The following is a 19,056-nucleotide window of genomic DNA, read 5'->3' on the forward strand; positions in this document are numbered from 1 at the left end:
TAATTGCCACTTTCCGTGTAATCCTCATGGGCCACCTCTGGTAACTGTCCATGTTTCCAGCATGCTCCCACATCAGGCCTTTGGTGCACACCTGCTCTGAGTGTATGAACTGTCTTTTCTATCATCTGGCCACAACATAATGCCCAACCAATGTACTAATGTAGCTGTTCCCAGTCACTATTTGTAAACATCCATGCACATATATGTCACCCTCAAGGGACCTGTTTCTTACTCCCACAAGTCTTAGAAGCCTACCACTGTTTTCAGTCTATGCAACCACATATGCAATTACTGCAGTTGACCTGCTCCTATGGTTTTTTTTAATCACAATCTTTGATGAAGTACCATGAAAGGGTTTCACCAGGGACCGCTGCTCCCCTCGTCATGTGATTGGTCAGTTTCTGAAGCCAACCCTCCTGCTTTAGGCTTCACATATGCCATGTCTGCTAGGATTGGGGCCTACAGTGGGCCAAGGAAATTGAGGTCTTCTTAGAGCTGGTTCTAGATAAAGAGATGTTCATTGTGAATAGTACCTCTGTGGCTGCATACAGGCACATTGGTCATTGTCTAGGGCAGTTGTCCTTAAACTGTGTTGATCCAATTTCCTCTTTTCTAGTCTGAAACAATGTCTTTTTCCTCCCCTCTCTTAACTCTCTTACTTTATACAAGCATCTCTGCAATAGCTATCACCAAATGGATCCTCAACTCACAAATGAGCAATTGCAAATTGTACTCCCCAGAATATATCCAAACAACCCCCTTAATGGTAATTTCCTCTAACTAAAGAATCACTGTTCAAGGGCATTGGGAAAGGGTTTTGAATGGACATTGGTGTTCATCTGTACCATGGACTGATGAGGATCTTGTCAAGCTCTTATCCCAGTACGTGGGGACAATGTGTCTCTGGATGGGGAATGTCAAATTCAGATTCAACTCTAACATGATTTATTTTTTGAGTCTGGAAATTCTCAATCTCTGCTCTTGATTAGGGCTGTAGTTCCCCTTCAAGATATGTGTACAATTTGATATCTTCAAGAGCAGACACCAGTTGTGGCCAGGAACTGTGGCCATTGTATAAGCTGATCTAGTGTCATTTGCACCATGTCTCACCAGAAGTCTCTTAAAATGGTCACTCATGCTTTGGTCATCTCTCATTGAACTACTATATATCTTTCTACATAGAGTTACCTTTGAAGACCACTTGGAAGGTTTAGCTGATCCAGACCACAGTTGCACAGGCAATTATGGACATGTCACAGCAAGCCCATTTAGCCCCCTTGCTTTGTGAGTTGCATCAGTTACCAGTAGGGTTCTGAGTGCAATTTTAGGATCTGATTATCATCTATAAAATCCCTCATGTGAAAGGTCTAGTTACTGATAGAATATCTTCCATAATTGTTCCCATTCTATACAAACTGGAAAGTCATCTTATTCTAGGATTAGTTGATCAAATAAGGTCACCTCATTGATCTAGGAGATGGGCTTTTTTGTTGATGCACTTATCTTCTGGAAGGACAGAGGATCTCCATTTACCTAGAGATCTGTTTAGTTCCCACCCTTATCTTATTTAAACAAATCCTTAAAACCTGTTCCTTCCCTGAAGCTTGGCAGAGAGTGGGTGGTTAACCCATTGATGGATGATTCCTCATTTGGATTCTGTTGTTTTTTACTAGGTGTATGGGAGGGGATTGCATTTCACTCTTTTCTGTTGTATGTTGCAATGGAATTGGGTGGTCTGTAAATCTAATGAATGAAATATAATAGGCTGATTGTGGATTTTTACAGCTTCATGTGCAAGCACAACAAAAGGCCACCACTTTCAGTGCTAAACAGGCTAGATAGGTTACAGAGAGTAGACAAAACTCACAAACAAAGCTGGAAGCATGAGTGAGAAAGAGCCAAGTGAGGTCAATTGCACATCTTCTGAAGACAGTGACCACAGCCAGAAAAAGAAAGAAAGGAAAAGAAATGTGAGAAGCTCAGCTCTTAATGCAGTTACTTGTAAAATGATAGTTTTGCATGCAACTTCTAGTTTCTAGGAGAAGCCAGGTTCAAATGGTTGTCTTAAGGTCACATTCTGTGAGACTGGGGAGTATCTATGGAAATATTGGAAAAGGACATTTGGGGTTCCTACAGTGAGAAGGATGGCAATGAATGGCTCTGAACTCTGCAAAAGTGGCCTCCAGTTTTATGTAGCCACCAATCAGTTTGGTTGCATTTACCAGTCTCAGCTCTTCTTGGAAGTAAAAGCCATTTGTTGCCCTTATAAAGAAATAATCACTGTTGATTGTTAGAGATATGACTGTAAAACCCAGGAACTATGGATGGCCTGAAGCAAGAATGTCAAAAAAGCACTGAAGAGCTAAGTACAGAGAAAGGTTAATTTCTTAAGTGGTAGTGACTTGATGAATGAACTGCTGACAAATGGCAGAATAATCAACTATGGCTAACCCCAAAAAGCTAAGAAGGGGGTTAGACTTTTAGTATGAATATTTATTATATAAACAATAAACAGAAGACGACCAGAAAAATCTCAAAATATTAGAACAAATTGGGAATTTCAAACAACAGTTAACAGAATAAAAGAGTGGCAGACCAGTTTCATATCGCTACCAATAAAATTGCATAGACACCACATTGAGCTTCATAGAATCGTAGGCTTTGAGTCCAACCTTCTGCTCAAGGCAGGAATCATTATACCAGCTTGAGCAAATGGCTGTTCAGTGTTTTCTTAAATACCTTCAACAATGGAGCACCCACAACTCCAGGAGGCAAGCTGTTCCATTGTTTAATAGTTCTCATTGTCAGGAAGTTCCTCCTTATTTCAGGTTGGATCTGATGTGCATTCACTCACTGCTTGTTGTCTTGCCCTCAGGTGCAATGGAGAATAAATTGATGCCTTCTTTCTTGTGGCAAGCCTTCAAGTATTGGAAGACTGCTGGCATTTCTCCCCTCAGTCTTCTCTTTCTTAAGCTAAACATTCCTAGTACCTTTAGCTGTTTTTCAAAGGATATAGGACCCAGTTTGTGGGGGCAATAAGCTGACTTCGTATAAAATATACAAAAGTATGAAGGCTATTGCTTAACGCCTTGTAAGCCGCCCTGAGTCTCCGGAGAAGGGCGGCATATAAATCAAAATAATATATATATATATATATATATAGCCTCCAGACCCATTATTATCTTTGTTGCTCTTCTCTGCAACAGAGAAGAGCCTTTTTCACATTGTGGTGACCAGAACTGCATATAGTCTTCCAAATGTGGCTTCATCATTGAGGTATAGATCAGTACTATTATGTACCCTCATCTTTGTATTACACTTCTGTTGATGCAGCCCAAGTCCCCACTGATAGCTGCAACACATTTGATTCAAGGGAATCTTTGCTTTTTTGAAAAGCTGTATAAATTGCCATATACAAAGGTATGCTATCTGGATAATTCCAAAAATATAATAAGTTTATATTTCTATAAGTTTCTATAGAACTTCTGTCTATAATACCGGTAATAAACAAAAAAGCTATTGAATGATAGTGATTCATCCATAATGGCTGCCTAGTAGCCAATGGAATTAGTTGTACATAAGGTACATCAATGAGAATTTGGGTCTGAATTTTCAATATAAAGGTATTGAGATATTGGAATGAGTGTAACTTGTTCCTTATAGTGACCAAATGTCTTGCTCGTTTTCCTATTAATTGATTGTTCTATGGAGGCTTAATTTGAATACAGTCTGCCTCTGAACTAGCTGTAAATACTGTACTTATAGTAGTTCTCCATATTGTGGCAGTGAGTCGGTCTTTCATTAAAGTATGTAAGGTAGAATAGTGAGTATATGTGGAACTTGGGGTTTGTTTAAAATATGTTAGAATACTATATATGCATTACTAGGTGTGTCTGTAGGATATGGTCAAAAACGTCAAGATAACTACTACGATGATGTGATGGAAATTCTGCCTTTTTTATGTGCAGCTCATATGCATAGAACAAGAACTTATGAATTATATTAGAAAGCAAACATTTTAAAATGTAAAAGTTTTGTTTGCCTTCTGATGACATTTAATAGTACAATACCTTTATAGAAGATCTTACTTTTTCAGAATTGTATTCAAGGATTATTAAGATAATATTGCCATAGTCACTAGAAGAAGTGATTTTGGTGTTCATACTTAAGTAACTGCAGGTAAGCATATCTGAACTAAAATGTGCTTAGTCTCAACAGTAGGCTTATAGAAGCTATACAGTTTCAAATTGTAGTTTACAAATGCTTATTAGGATTACCTACAGTTTAGGATTTAATTATTTGGGATAAGTAAAACTGGAAGGAGAAGCTTTTTTTCCTAAATCTGGGGCATGCAGGGAATTTCAAAGGAAATCTGTCAGCTGAAACTGAAGCAAAGTGCATTGTGTTGCAATGTGCATGTGCATCACAAACATACAAGCAAGTCAGTAGGAGAATAGATAAAGAACAAATTCAGAGTTTTAGAATAGTAAAGTCAAAGTTCTATCTAAATTCCGTAAAGATGCTGTGGCAGGCCCTGTAGTGAGTAGTTTATGCTACTCATATATTAAATGTTACTAAGTTGAAACAGTTTGCCATAGAGGATATTACACTATGGGAGACTGATCACTAATTTAGGCTAGTGCTTAATTGCAGCTTCGGCAGCTACAGATAGTTACTTAATATAAGAAAGAGGTTACACATTGTCCACTGCATATTGGTTGATTATGTTTGTGAAATAAATGAAGAACCAAACTGTGGTGTAATTTGTTCACTCTGACTTCTGTGTATATTTTTATACCCACATTTTTGCCACTGAAATTATTAGAGTTTTGGGGAGGACAAAATGCTCCAATAATTTTCAGTGGCAAAGTTAGGAAACATTCAGAAATCTCTCAAAGGGGATGAAAACTTTTTTTTTCTGTTTGCCTATTGTTTATTTTCTGATTTTGTATATGAGTTTTAAGTGTCAATATTAAAAAAAGAGAGAGAAACTTATTTAAATGCATTCAAACTTTTCTTTTTCTTACAGTTTTTATTGTTTTTAAAATAATAAAAAAGAACAAAAGGAACAAAATACAAAAATACATTATTAATAAAATACCTAACAAGTACTTAAAAATAGATGAAAAAGATACAACTAAATCCAATATAAAGAATAATTATATTATTTATATTGTTAGAATATAATATTGTTATATTATATATTGTTATATATAATGACATAATAATATTCTAACAATAATACTAATTGTTATCGTAACCAGTTACAACTCTATATATAATTCCATATATACAATATTGAAATATGAGTGGCATGGTGATCTAGTGGTGAAGACATTCGCCTTCCACTCAGAAGGTTGACAGCTGAATCCTAGGTAGCAGATGATGTTTCTCCCTTACAGTACAAAGAAAAGAAGGAAGGGCATCTGGTCAGTAAACACTCAGCTCCATCCATTTGCCCCAAATCTGTTCCCTATTGAAGGATTACAGGGTCATAAAAAGAAAAAAAAATCTAATTATCAAACACAAACATTGTGTAAATATACATATACATATAGTAAATATACATATAGTATACATTTATTTGTAATAGTTATTGCTTTTTAAGAAACTTACTGAGTTTTTTGTAAATGAGTCCCATATTTCTTTTATCCATTAAAAAGTCTAGGCTTACAGGCAATCTACTCCTAAATAGCAAGACTAATCAAGTCTTCAATCCATTGAGTAAATGGGGCCATACATTTATCTTTCCAGTGTTGTAATATCCATCTTTTTGCCATAGAAAGGGCACAGAGAATCCATTTACATTTTCCAGTTGTCAAATTCCATGTACTAGGTAAGTAATTCAAAAGAATTTTAGTCTTTGAAAATGTTAGCTTTTGTCACACACTCACATTTACATGGTTCACTACTTTCTCCCAAAATTTATTTTTACCTCCCCTCCTCCCATGCTTGTTGTTGCTGCCAATTTTATGTTATCATGTTCCCGTTACTCCTCTAACATTAAGAACAACTTTTTCCCCAGAAGAGTTTATACTCCCTTGTACAATAACTATGACAAAACCAAATAGTATTTGAGCCAAGGTTCTCTTCAAGACAGCTTTGTCTGTCTTCTCTGGTGACACAGGAGCTTCAGCTACGTTATTGCTTCTGGAAGTTCTGTGTGGAACCCAGAGGTGCGATTCTACTGGTTCAGACCGGTTCAGGCGTACCAGTAGCTCTGATGACCAGCTGAGAGCGAACCGGTTCACTCCGATGTTCAGGTGGGCCCACCTGCCCATCCCTGTGCTATACTGATCTATACTCCTTTCTTTGAAGCCCATCTGATTGGCATGGCAGAGCGGATTGCCGCGCCGCAGCTGTTTTATTCACCGGGACAGTAGAAGGTAAATTGTAGAGCTTGTTTGAAATGCACTATATGTGCGTGGAGTGCTCATTTAGTGCATGCGCAGAACACGTGTTTGGTGTACACGCTTAGTGAACTGGTTGTTACACCAGTTGAATCGCACCACTGGTGCAACCCCTACAAATATGGATGGCTGTCTTTTGGTTCTCTCTCACCTTCCAGTGCCAGTGCCTGTCGAAGAGTTACTCCATAGTTTTCTTACCACTTGTAATGGCTTCTCCCTTGGAATGGGATTTATAATTTAGAGTGTGGCTTGGTTCCAATCCATTCTTTGTTCATGTGGAGACCTGGGATCAATGCAGACTTGTACTCTACTGTGATCTTACTGTAAATGCTTTAACCTCAAAAGTATGCTAATTATTGTGATTACTTCTGGAGTCAGAATAAGATAGTAAAACAGATATAAATTAGGATTAATATATGAAGAATCACTTGTTGAGAAGGGCAGCTATAGAAATAAAATAAAAGACAAATAATCATTCTTGGCAAAATTAATAGGATGTTCAGGAAGATACACTTCTGGGAGAGGGAGAGGGAGAGAGAGAGAAAGAGAAAGAGAAAGAAAGAGAGATGTGCAAGTTGCAGTTTTCATGGAAAATGTGATTACTTTTGAATATACAGAAGTTTAGATATTCACAATACCAACTTGTGAATTGTCTTGAACTTGTGCTCCACATGAACTTCCAAATTAATAGGTCAAAATAAGTACAGGTAGTCCTGTAGTTACAAGGGTAATTGGACTGAAATTTCTGTTGCTAAATATCATATGACCACATTGTTTAGTCATAGCAATCCCAGCACTTCAAATTGCCATTGTTAACTGAATCCCACCAGTCATTAGAGAAAGACCCAGACAAATCCAAGCCATTCCCAGCTTCGTTTTTTTCAAGCCCCAAGCCTCAGTTCATAAAGTATAACATCATCTTCAATTCCTACCACCAATCTATTCCACCATCACCAGTCCACCTTCTGGCTGCTCTCCACAGTGGCACTGCTCAGAAGCAGTGGCAGTATTGATGGGGCTGGGGGCTAAATAGGGGGTGGATGGCCTTCAGCAGTCTCAGCTAATGGCACCACCCTCAGATCTTCAGCCGCAGTGGTGGTCAATGTTGAGGAGTGTTACCTCATGGGTCCCACAACCATCTACTTCACTCCAGCACAACAATGCAAACCCCCATCTGTCCCTACTGTCCTGAGCTCTACATGCCCCGTGTCAGTGTATAAGAGTTCGTGAATTGGAATAGATATGGCAACAGGTCAGCCAATGGGGACTGTTTGGTGACTCAGACAGTTTGGAGCCTGGGCGTGGCTTAATTTGACTGTTATGTATAAAAGAATTGGTTTGTCCTTGCATTATTGCTTCTGTGATTATATTGATTCTGTACTTCTGGATTCTGAATTCTGGTTCTGGCTTTTACTGCATGGGTATTGTATACATACATCATGCTTTATATTACTGTATATAAAGAAATTTATTTTATACATGAATCCTGCTGAATTATTTACTTGTGTGCTGGTTGGATTGCTGCAAACTCTAACATCCTGCCAGGCCCAGTTGGCCTTGCCTTCTCCCTCTCATTGCTAACAAGGTGTTCCCAGACTAGTCTTAAGTGAGGCAGCTGCTGGCCATGCCAAGCTGCCTTTCCAAGGCCACTCATGCTGTTTCCCAAACAATGTGCTTACAATGTTCTTACAGTGCTTCAGGAAGCCTCAGAAGCTTTCCAAAGGCTTTCCAAATCATCACAACTTTGCTGTAACTTTGAATGATTGCAGTCCCAATGACATAAATCATGGACTACCTGTAAACATGATTAAGTTGTTGGTTTATTATCCCACATTTTTAGGCGATGGATGTTTACTTACTTGTTTCCCAACACTTCTCTTTCTCTGAAATAATATTTTTCTATTTTGTATGTCCTACAGATAAAAATTGTACTGCTAAAATTGGTATTTTATCTTCAAATTTAGTGGCTGAATCTTGAAATTTGGAAGCACAAGAATAATTGCAGGACTGTAAATCCCTTACTCCTGATATGTGTATTTATACATAGAGTCATCCTGAAATGTCTTATTGTCACCTTGTTATCAGTTTTATATATCCTGGGGTAAAAGCTATTAAATTTATGGTAGGCATAAAAGCACTGTTGTGATAATTAAATCTATAAATGTACCATATACATACTTACTCACCTGATATTTTGGATGTTCTTTCTGGTTTGAGAGACTTCTGTTTTCAATTTATGTTGCCACACTGTATTGACCAAGCTAACAGTGCTTCCAGAAGAGATGCTATTATTTAGTTCTTGCCTCACAGGGTCCACACAGTAAGATTTTCCATTTGTGCTTTTAAATCTTCTCAGTTCCTTTTATCCTTTTTTCTTATCACAAAAGGTTTTGTGGGGAAGAAAAAAGGAATAGCTACCCTTGGATTAGTAGCATTTATTTAATATATCTAAAGCTATAACCTAATAAATTCTGAATATAAACATATATTCATTAAGTTTGTGTAATTTCCAGGCTAGAGTATACAATGTATTCTATACATACTGTGTTTTCCCAAAAATAAGACCCTATCTTATATATTTGAACCTCAAATAAGTGCTTGACCTTATTTTCAGGGATGTCTTATTATTTTGGGGTGCGTGGAACAAGATGGGGCTCCTCTTACCTGATTTCCAGCTCTGTCTCCCTAAACTTAAGCGGAAGAAATGGCGGGGACTGGCTGTGCATGCATTTAAATATTTTTGGAACTGGCTTATTTTCAGGGCAGACTTATTTTTGGGGGTGGCTTATTTTAGCGCATGCGCTCAAAAGCCCGATTGGGCTTATTATCAGGGGATGTCTTATTTTAGGGGAAGGAGGGTATTTTTAAAAGACTTATATCTTGTGGTTTTATACCAGTTTTGTAAAAAGCAAAGTGCTGTAGTCTGTAGCTTTCCTAATTGAGACAATTCAATAATCAACAACTCTGTTTAAAGATGGCATCAGGAATTTGTGATCTTCCAGTTTTTGTTATTAAACTACAAGAACTGCTGTCCATGCTGGCAAGTGATGGATGCTGAAGCTCTAATCCAGGGATTTACCTCAGGTGACTGGAAAAATAGTAAAAGAATGCAGCACTGGACTTTAAAAACAACAACACAGGGAAAAACAGAAAGTTTAGAGAAGGAAACAAAATAGTTTAAAGAAATATACATAAATACTATGCATGTTTGCAAATTTGTAGAAAGATGTTGAGTTTAGCTTTGTACCACGAATTAACTAGGTCAACTTTTGTTCCCTTGAAGACTAATTGGAAGATAGAGTTTGCCAAAGATGATTAACTTTGGGGCATGGAGCTTTTGAATGACCATTTATTACATGTATATGGTTAAAATAATACTGAACCAAAACATGATTGATGTCATTACTCTTCGTTTTATGCAAAGTTCTGTGTATATAATTAAATGTTAAAGAACATTTCATTTCTAAAAGTTGTACATATTTCTTTGCATTGAGAAGTTCGGAAGGTCCCATAGGAAAGCAAAGCATGCCTTGACCAGTCCAAGAGGACCACATCCATCCGATTCTAACCGTGTCAGTTAAGAGCTCTTTCAAGCATTACTTCCTAGGAAAAAAGCTGCGTTTATATGTTGGATTATTTCTTTGCTGGATTTATATCTTGCTTTTTTTTTTTTAAAGCAAGAACTGAACTGGCATACTCCCTCTGCCTGTTTTTCTTCAAAACCACAAACCTGTGACAAAGATTGGGCTAAGAGAGAGTTACTGGTCCACAGGGTTTTGATGGAACCTGGACTAGAAGTGGACTAAAGCAGATTAGAACCTTGGTCTCCCCAGTTATAATCCAATACCTTAATCAGTATGAAGCCCAGATAGTATTTTTCATTGGTACAAAATGGTCAAGAATTTGAGATCCTTTTTTTTTTTATTTCCTTTTCTGCCATGCAGGAAGTATGTGCGGTTCCTGGAAGGGAACTGGCTCTTGAGCTGCATCCTCCATTCCACCCCTACTATACATAAAAACGGAGAACACTGAGGAGACTTGGCCTTTCTTCTAAACTTTCATAAATTAATGCTTTAAGCACTCTGTGTCATGATATTCCTGCTAAAAGCAGTAACATTATTTGCTCAAGTCTGTTTTACAAAAGGTCTTAACCCCCAATGTCTTTCCCTGATTACTTATGATAATGAGTTTTGTTCTAATACTTTCTAAGTTTTTAGTCATAGAAGGAACTGTTATAAACACATCTGTATATTTTATGAATATCTATTCAGAACTATTGAGTAGTCCTTTCTCTCAGCAAATTTTACATAGAACTTCAGCATAATTCTTCCATATGTCTCTTTTTATAGGGTTAATATACCAGATCTAAAAATTATCTTTCTCTATTATATATTATGATAGTTTGTTATAACATTTTTATGGGAGAGAAATGAATACACACACACACACAACGTGTATGTTACACACACACACACACACAATGTATATGTGTGTATCATAATTGGCATTGAAACTGTAGGCTTGAATTATAATGTAGAGAGAGTATCCATGGAAACTAAAATTAGAAGTTACATATCGCAAATGTGAAATATGGTAAAATTCTGATTGCTTTTTTCTGTATGGTATGTAGCATTGGATAATACCAGGAACTAATTGTAAATTTCAGCATCAGTCTTGTTAGGAAACTAGGTTGTCAGATGTAAATGCCTTATTCTCCAATGTGTAAATAATGTATATATGGAACATCAGAGGTTAACTTATTCTTTGGACTTTAATGTATTCATAACTTACCACTCCCATTCCTAGCTCCACCCCTTGTATATATAAGGAGCCACCCTCACCATTCTCGTCGCTTCTACCTTGAATATTCAGTGAATATAGAATGCCTATCATAATTAAAAAGAAATATATTTAAAGCTCTAACTCCTATTATCTTTATTGAGTCTGATCCTGAAAATATTGCAACAAGCTGGTAGCAGAGGATGGTTAATTGACTCAATAAGTAATTAAAAATGTCCAAGAAAGATAGGCCCAACACCAGGGCCTACAGCAAAGAAATAGAAACTGATCAAGAGATGATCAACGAATCCACCAATGCGATTTCGAGAGAATCCGAAGAATACACCACTGAAGAAGAAGAACTAATGAGTGAAAATAATGACCAGAAAGAAATCGAAATAGAAAATAACGAACTCAGGTCAGAGATATTAAAGATACTAAAAAGCCAAAAGAATGATGAAAGTCTCATCGCGGACCTCCAGGAGATGCTGAAGAACAGCGGAGCAGCGAGAGAGAAAAACGTCATTAAAGAAAAACCCAAAGATCAAAAAATCGTAAGTGAGATGACTACTGAGAAAATAGTTGTTAAAAAGAAAAGATGTGATCCCGCGCGAAATTTTGAATGGCAGCCATCTTGGTTTCAACGAACTTCAAAAGAGAATGGAGCAGAGCCAATCAAAACGCTCAGTTCAAAATTTCTGGCGCGAAAAACACTATCAGACGAAGAAAGTGAGAAAGAAGTCTCAAACTCTTCAGATGATCCAAAATCAGAAAGTGAAGACGATTTAACAAAATCTCAAGTAAAATCAGCAATGAAAACGCTTTTTGCTGCTTTTGGGCCAAGACTGAAAATTACCAAGACATCTACGAAGAAGCAAGAAATCAAACCGGCGACTCAAGACCTGCACGCTCCCATCCTGACTTCGAAAGCGACGACGCCCGAGCCCAGAGAGCCATGCCGATTTCGCCCTACACCACAGACAAAATCGAATACCAACGCACACAAAAAGAAGAAAAGAACCGTCACCACCACCAGAACCCCAAAAACCGAGCCAGAGACCGACTCATCTGAGGAGGAGCGGATCGAGAGAGCTGAAAGGGAGAGAACCTTCCACGACGCCACCAAAGAAGAAATGAGCAACGCGCATGTGCGAAACTACGTAGACGACCCAGAAGAACTTGAACTGGCCAGAGAACCGCGCAGACTCATTGCAAGCATCCCAATGCCGTTCTGTAATTTCCTGCACTTGAGAGATCACGGACTGCCCCAGGTTGTAAGTAATGGACAGAATAATGTAGGTAACTTACCCAGTGACTTCCCAAAACTTAGAATTGATGGCATTAATTTACAAGAGTGGTATCAACAGCTTCAGGTTATTTTCATGAAAGAAAATTTACTATTCTTTATAACTAGCCCTCCAAAAAGACCTTGGACTTTAAAAATAGATTGTTTACATCATAGAGCATTTTTCATAATAATATCTAGCGTGTCTCCTGCAATGTATCATAGCATCAAACCAAACCTAACTGTATCAGAAATAATTCAATGCATGTTTAATCTATTTCACAGCGATAGCGTAGCTACAACCACAAGAATGTCTAAGGATTTCTTTTCCTCTAGAGTAAAACCAGGGGTTTCTATAAGTGAGCATTTGATAAATCTAAACAAAATAAGAGCTGAGCTACAATTGAGGGGGGAAGTGATTTCAGATCAAACAATGAAAAGTGTTATTATCAATTCACTTGATCCATCATGGGATAGCTTTATGTCACACTTAGATACCATTAATTTGGGATATTTATCCATAGAAAGTCTATCTAACAAATTGATAGCAGAAGACAATTCAAGAAAAAATCGATCCAGTAACCAAACAGACCACAAACCTTTTAGGAAAGTAGTCTTTCAAGATAAACATAATGAGGCCTTTAGATGCTACAATTGTGGATCCAGGGAACATAGTAGAAGAGACTGCCCCAAAGTCTCAAGAGAGAGACATAGACCAGAATATAGGAGCAAATATAATTACAGACAATCTTCCACAGATAGACACAAATATAGAAGCCCACCAAATTACAAAGAAGGTAGAGGGGGTAGAGAAAATTCAAAAGAGAGGAAATCTGGGTCACTGAATGGGCTAAATAAACAAGACAGCACCAGAACACAGCAGGATGAGAATAACAATTGGCTTATTGATTCTGGTGCAACAAATCACACCACCAACAACAAAAGTATATTATCTTCATTTATAGAAGATAAGTTTGTGATAAAGGTAGCTAATCAAGAAAAGGTTCAAGTACTAGGCAAAGGAAATGTGACCTTGCCTGGTCTAGGGAAAATAGAGGGGGTATTATTAATCCCAGAAATACCTCACAACATACTAAGTGCCATAAAATTAAGCAGAGAATCTGATATCAATATAGTTTTCTCAAAGGGGAAAGCAACTATAGAAAAGAACAAAACAAATGTAGGTACTGTAATGATAAAAGGAGGTCTACCCTATCTGATAACTAAAGAAAGATGTTTACATAACATTGATTCAAATATGGAAGATTGTATTGAAGCAGATGATGAAAATGTCAGTAACAGTGACAATGATGAGTGTAGAATAACTCATGATCACAAAAATACATACAAGGAAAAGAAACCAAAAATAGGTAAACCAATTCATGATGAGTGTGCTCACATCTTACACAGGAAGTTAGGACATGCAAGCTTTCCTGTAGTACAAAAAATGACTGAACACGCAGAAGGTGTCAAAATAAAAAATTGTGAAAATTATTTGGAATGCTCAGTATGTAAGTCCACCAAACTAAAAACCAGTCCCAGACCAAAAAAATCTAACAGATCAACTAACAATATTTTTGATTTGGTACATATGGACTTAGTTGGTCCATTAAGTCCCTCAATTACCTATAGAAAACGTTACTTCCTAACAATAGTGGATGACTACAGCCGATATGGTTTTGTTTACACATTAAAGCACAAGGATGAAACATTTCAGAAATTTAAGGAATTCTACAAACGTATAGAAACACAACATAATATCAGAATAAAGCAAATTATGACAGATAGGGGATGTGAGTTCATGTCTAAAGAATTCTCCCAATGGTTAAAGGATAGAGGAATGTTACATTTCACGTCCAATCCTTTTTCTGCATTTCAAAATGGAGTTGCAGAGAGGAAAAATTCCACACTACAAACCATGATTAGGTGCACATTAGAGGATGCTGGTTTAGGCAAACAATTTTGGTCAGAGGCATTACATTATTCGAATTACACTCAAAATAGAACCTGGTCCAGCATTGTGAATAAGACACCATATGAGGTGATGTACAATAGAAAACCCAAATTATCACACATGCACATATTTGGAGTCACTGCAGACGTACACATACCTAAACAATTGAGGAGAAAGGGAGAAAACGTATCCAGGAGATTAAGATTCATGGGATACGAAACTGGAACCAAAGGGTACAGATTTATTGATAGTAATAACAAATTTATAGTATCCAGAACAGCTGTGTTCCATGAACAGGCCAATTGGTCAAAATTGCACCTTAATGAAATATTTCCTAATAAATGTAAAGATACGATATCTTGCGAGGAAGGAACAACAGAAAATCAAAATATTAACAAAAGTAAGAACAAAACCAAAACTTGGACTAATAGTCAGCATAAAATAAAGACAGACACATTAACAAAAAAGGAAGCTAGATATTTGCATGATAACCATAGCAAGCCTGAAAGAACTATTAGAAACAATAGAAACCAAATACCAAATAAATACAAAGATTACATAATGCATATGAATGGAGAACAAATAACACCTAATACATATGAAGAAGTATTGAAACTTCCACATGAAGAAAGAGAAAAATGGGAACTAGCTATGGAAAAAGAGATGGAAAGTTTACAAGGATTAAATGTATTCACACCTGCGATCGCACCTAAGGATAAAACAATTATAGGTACCAGGTGGATTTATAAAATTAAGAACTTAGAAGGAGGCAATACCTTATACAAGGCTAGACTAGTTGCACAAGGCTATGCACAAAAATATCCAGAAGACTATACTGATACATATTCACCCACAGTGAGAACAGAGAGTGTCAAAACAGCCCTTGTAGTAGCATCTGCACTCAATCTGGACGTATTCCAATATGACATACAGACCGCATACTTACATGCAAAATTAGATAAGGAAATATATGTAAGAGCACCACACAGTCAATACACTAATAAGAACGAAATTTGGTTATTAAATAAGAGTCTGTACGGATTAAAGCAATCCGGCAAAAGATGGTACGATTGCTTGGTAAAAGTACTTAAGACCATGGATTTCAACGCCACCACTGCTGATAACTGTTTCTTTGTAAAAAAGAGTAATGATCATATTGAATTTGTATTAATTTACGTGGACGATATTTTATACATTGGAAAGCATAAAGAGAGCAGGGAAATCTTTGTAAATAAGTTAAATGAACACTTCTCACTGAAATCTCTGGGTAAAGTGAATAAATACCTTGGTGTGCAAATTAACAAAACTAAAAGGGGATTCAAACTTACACAGAAAGATAAAATCATCGAACTCCTAAACAAATGTAACTTAAATAATGCTAAAACCTGTGACACCCCTATGCAAACTGATTTTCTTAGAAACACTGATGAATCTTCCCCTGAGTTTAAAGACAACACATTTTACAGATCAGTTATAGGTTCACTCCTTTATATATCTAATTGGACTAGGCCAGATATTGCATTACCTCTCAATCTATTGTCAAGATATGTTAGTAAACCAACCTTGTATCATTGGGAAGCTGTCAAAAGAATTCTAAGATATCTGAAGGGTACATTAGATTTTTGTTTAATGTTGGAACCCAATAATGACAGAGAACCAAAAATTACTTGTTATGCTGATGCAGATTGGGCTGGTGATACATCATGCAGAAAGAGTACTTCTGGTTATGTTTTTCTATTGAATGATTGTCCAGTTTACTGGTATACTGGTAAACAAGAACTAGTAGCCACTTCTACTACAGAAGCGGAATATATTTGTTTGTCCAAAGCTGCAAATAACCTTGTATGGTTCAATGATCTGATCACTGATGTTTGGAAGAAACCCACCTTACCATTTATTATGCATGAAGACAATAAAGCGGCCATTGAAATATCCAGATCCGATGCAATTGGACAAAGGTCCAGGCATATTGATATAAAGTTTAAACATGTGAGACAACTGTCTCAAGACGGATTCATTAAAGCAATACATTGCGATACTTCTGAACAATTAGCTGACATATTAACAAAACCCTTACCTTCTAAACAACACAAATATTTAACTTCTAAATTATATGTATTATATTGTCCTGAATCAGAATGTAATTGGTGTTGTGTAACGAACCGGCATTTAGAGGGGGATTTGTCAGATGTAAATGCCTTATTCTCCAATGTGTAAATAATGTATATATGGAACATCAGAGGTTAACTTATTCTTTGGACTTTAATGTATTCATAACTTACCACTCCCATTCCTAGCTCCACCCCTTGTATATATAAGGAGCCACCCTCACCATTCTCGTCGCTTCTACCTTGAATATTCAGTGAATATAGAATGCCTATCATAATTAAAAAGAAATATATTTAAAGCTCTAACTCCTATTATCTTTATTGAGTCTGATCCTGAAAATATTGCAACATAGGTTTAGTTGGGATGTGTTCTGTCCCCAACCCCACGCACACACACCAACAGACGTTCAGGAGTTAAAGACCAAACCAGCCGGCAAAATCCTTTTTCTTATGATAACGGAACTTGGCAACAACCTAGTGGCTGCCTGCCAAGAGTTTATTATTTACAAAGAGGAGAGATAACTTCTCCCCACTTCTGATACATCAAAGGAAAGCAGCTCAATAATTACAATCAAGTCCAGAGATACTCCAGCAAAGTCTTAAAGCAAAAGTCCGGCAATGCAGAATGGTGTGGAAACTGTCAGCTTTGTTCGTCACAAGGTTTGACTGGCCACCACGCTCCCTTTTATATCCTGTGGGGTGTGGTCCAGTGACTCAGCCTAATCTCGGGCACGCCTTTTCTTCTGTTGCGCGAGCTTATCTCTGCAACGCTGACGTGGATCCAGCCAAGACTCATTACCCTCATCACTCTCCATCTGTGGCTGCGTGGACGTGCTTGGCCCCGGCCCTATCTCTTGCTCTTCGGCGGACACCGAAGGCATTGCCAGAGAGGAGGGTCCTGGAGAGGGAGGCCTTGCCAACTCCTCTCCTTCACTCTCGGAGTCCTCTCCTGCCGATGACACAGGCTCAGGTATCGGAGCCACAACAGGATGCTCACAGATTCCAAGAGTCCATCCTGGTAGACTGGCAGCAGCAGGATTTGAGTAAATCATAATGTGGCTAACACTGCAGTATTTGCCTATTACACTGGCTACTATAGTTGTGCTACAAAACCCAAGATCAACTACTCAATGGCATTAAAGAGTAATTTCGGATCTGGACGTCATCATAGGTGATCTGCGCATGCGCAGAAGAGCACACGCGGGTGCAAGCGAAGCACGGGCGCGATGCGAACCGGTAGTAAAGGTAAGTAGAACCCACCCCTGTTCTAAGCCTCTATTTTTCACATATGTACATTTAAGGGCAGAAAGTAAGATGGAGTAGCACAGCTAAGGATCTGATAACTCAAGTAGTCCTACTTGGGAGCTACTGTGAAATCTGGTCTGATCAGGTCTGGTCTGATCTGGTCTGAACCAATTATGTTGGGCAGGATTAAAGGATTGTTTAGGAAACCATTTGACCACAACAAACTGTTGAAACCATATAGAGCTTTCTATGACTCTCAAACCTGACAACTTTTGTGAAAATTTTCCTGGCATCGATTTTGCCTTCTCTCTGAACTCTCCATATGTTATTCCTTCAGATACTTTTTCTCAGGGAACTCTCTGGAATTAGAACAATGAGATTTCCTTGATGGATTTTGTGCTGTAGCAACACAGATAATGAGCTGCCGCTCAGGAGACCTGAGAATGTTAGCAAACAATTATAAACGCTAAGCAAATACCCTGTTAGTTGAGATCTTGTGGATAGCACATATCTACAAATATGAATTAATTAATGACAAATGTGGCCTCTGGATTTTTCTTATCTAATATGCCTTTTTTCTTCTGTAAGCTGAAAACGCACATCTTCCAGTATGAGTATGCATAGGAAATACTGTATGACTTTTCAGAAGAGACCTGTTTCAGCCAGAGCTAAGTCAATTTAATTTAATAACAAAAATTTGATCTTACTCTGTGAAGCAACTCTAGCCTCATCAACTATTTTTAAAATAAGACATGCACTAGTTTTCAGTTAATTGTGCTTCAGGTGCTCGATTGAAAGCAATCGAGCACCTGAAGATTCTCCTTTGAAAACCAGTGTAATACAATAAAATAAATCAACTCCCTATACTTATTTTAACTTGTGTACATCAGCTATTGTTCATATGTAATGAATAAATATGACATATTTAAGAAACTTTTAAATGCTTGAACCTCCCGTGCTCCCCCTCTCTTTTATCATCAACAAATCAACAAATCTGAATGTTTTGAGACTACAATCTAAAGCATTAGAATTAATGAACTACTTCTTGTTATCCCTGAAGTTAAGTCAAATGCTATTAATGAAGCGTGACCTGCTGGATACTAAACACAATTTGTTTCAATCAACAATGTAAGTGTAGAAATCACAATTGTCTAGGATAGCCTGTGGGATGCTGTATAATTCAGTAAGGTTGGATGCATCATCTCCTTACACCAAAATGTTTCATTGTGCAAGACAGAGGAAGAATCATCTGATGTTTTGCTTTTTGCTTTGCTG

At 37.4% G+C, this 19,056-nt stretch overlaps 1 protein-coding gene across 2 annotated transcripts in view; it reads left to right on the forward strand.

The window, feature by feature from the left end:
• Positions 1-19,056, forward strand: part of SNTG1 (syntrophin gamma 1) — a 235,069-nt gene that overhangs the window by 2,507 nt on the left and 213,506 nt on the right. The window lies entirely within an intron of this gene.

This window comes from Pantherophis guttatus, chromosome 3, assembly GCF_059756535.1.
Source record: "Pantherophis guttatus breed Tessera chromosome 3, ASM5975653v1, whole genome shotgun sequence".
NCBI lineage: Eukaryota > Metazoa > Chordata > Lepidosauria > Squamata > Colubridae > Pantherophis > Pantherophis guttatus.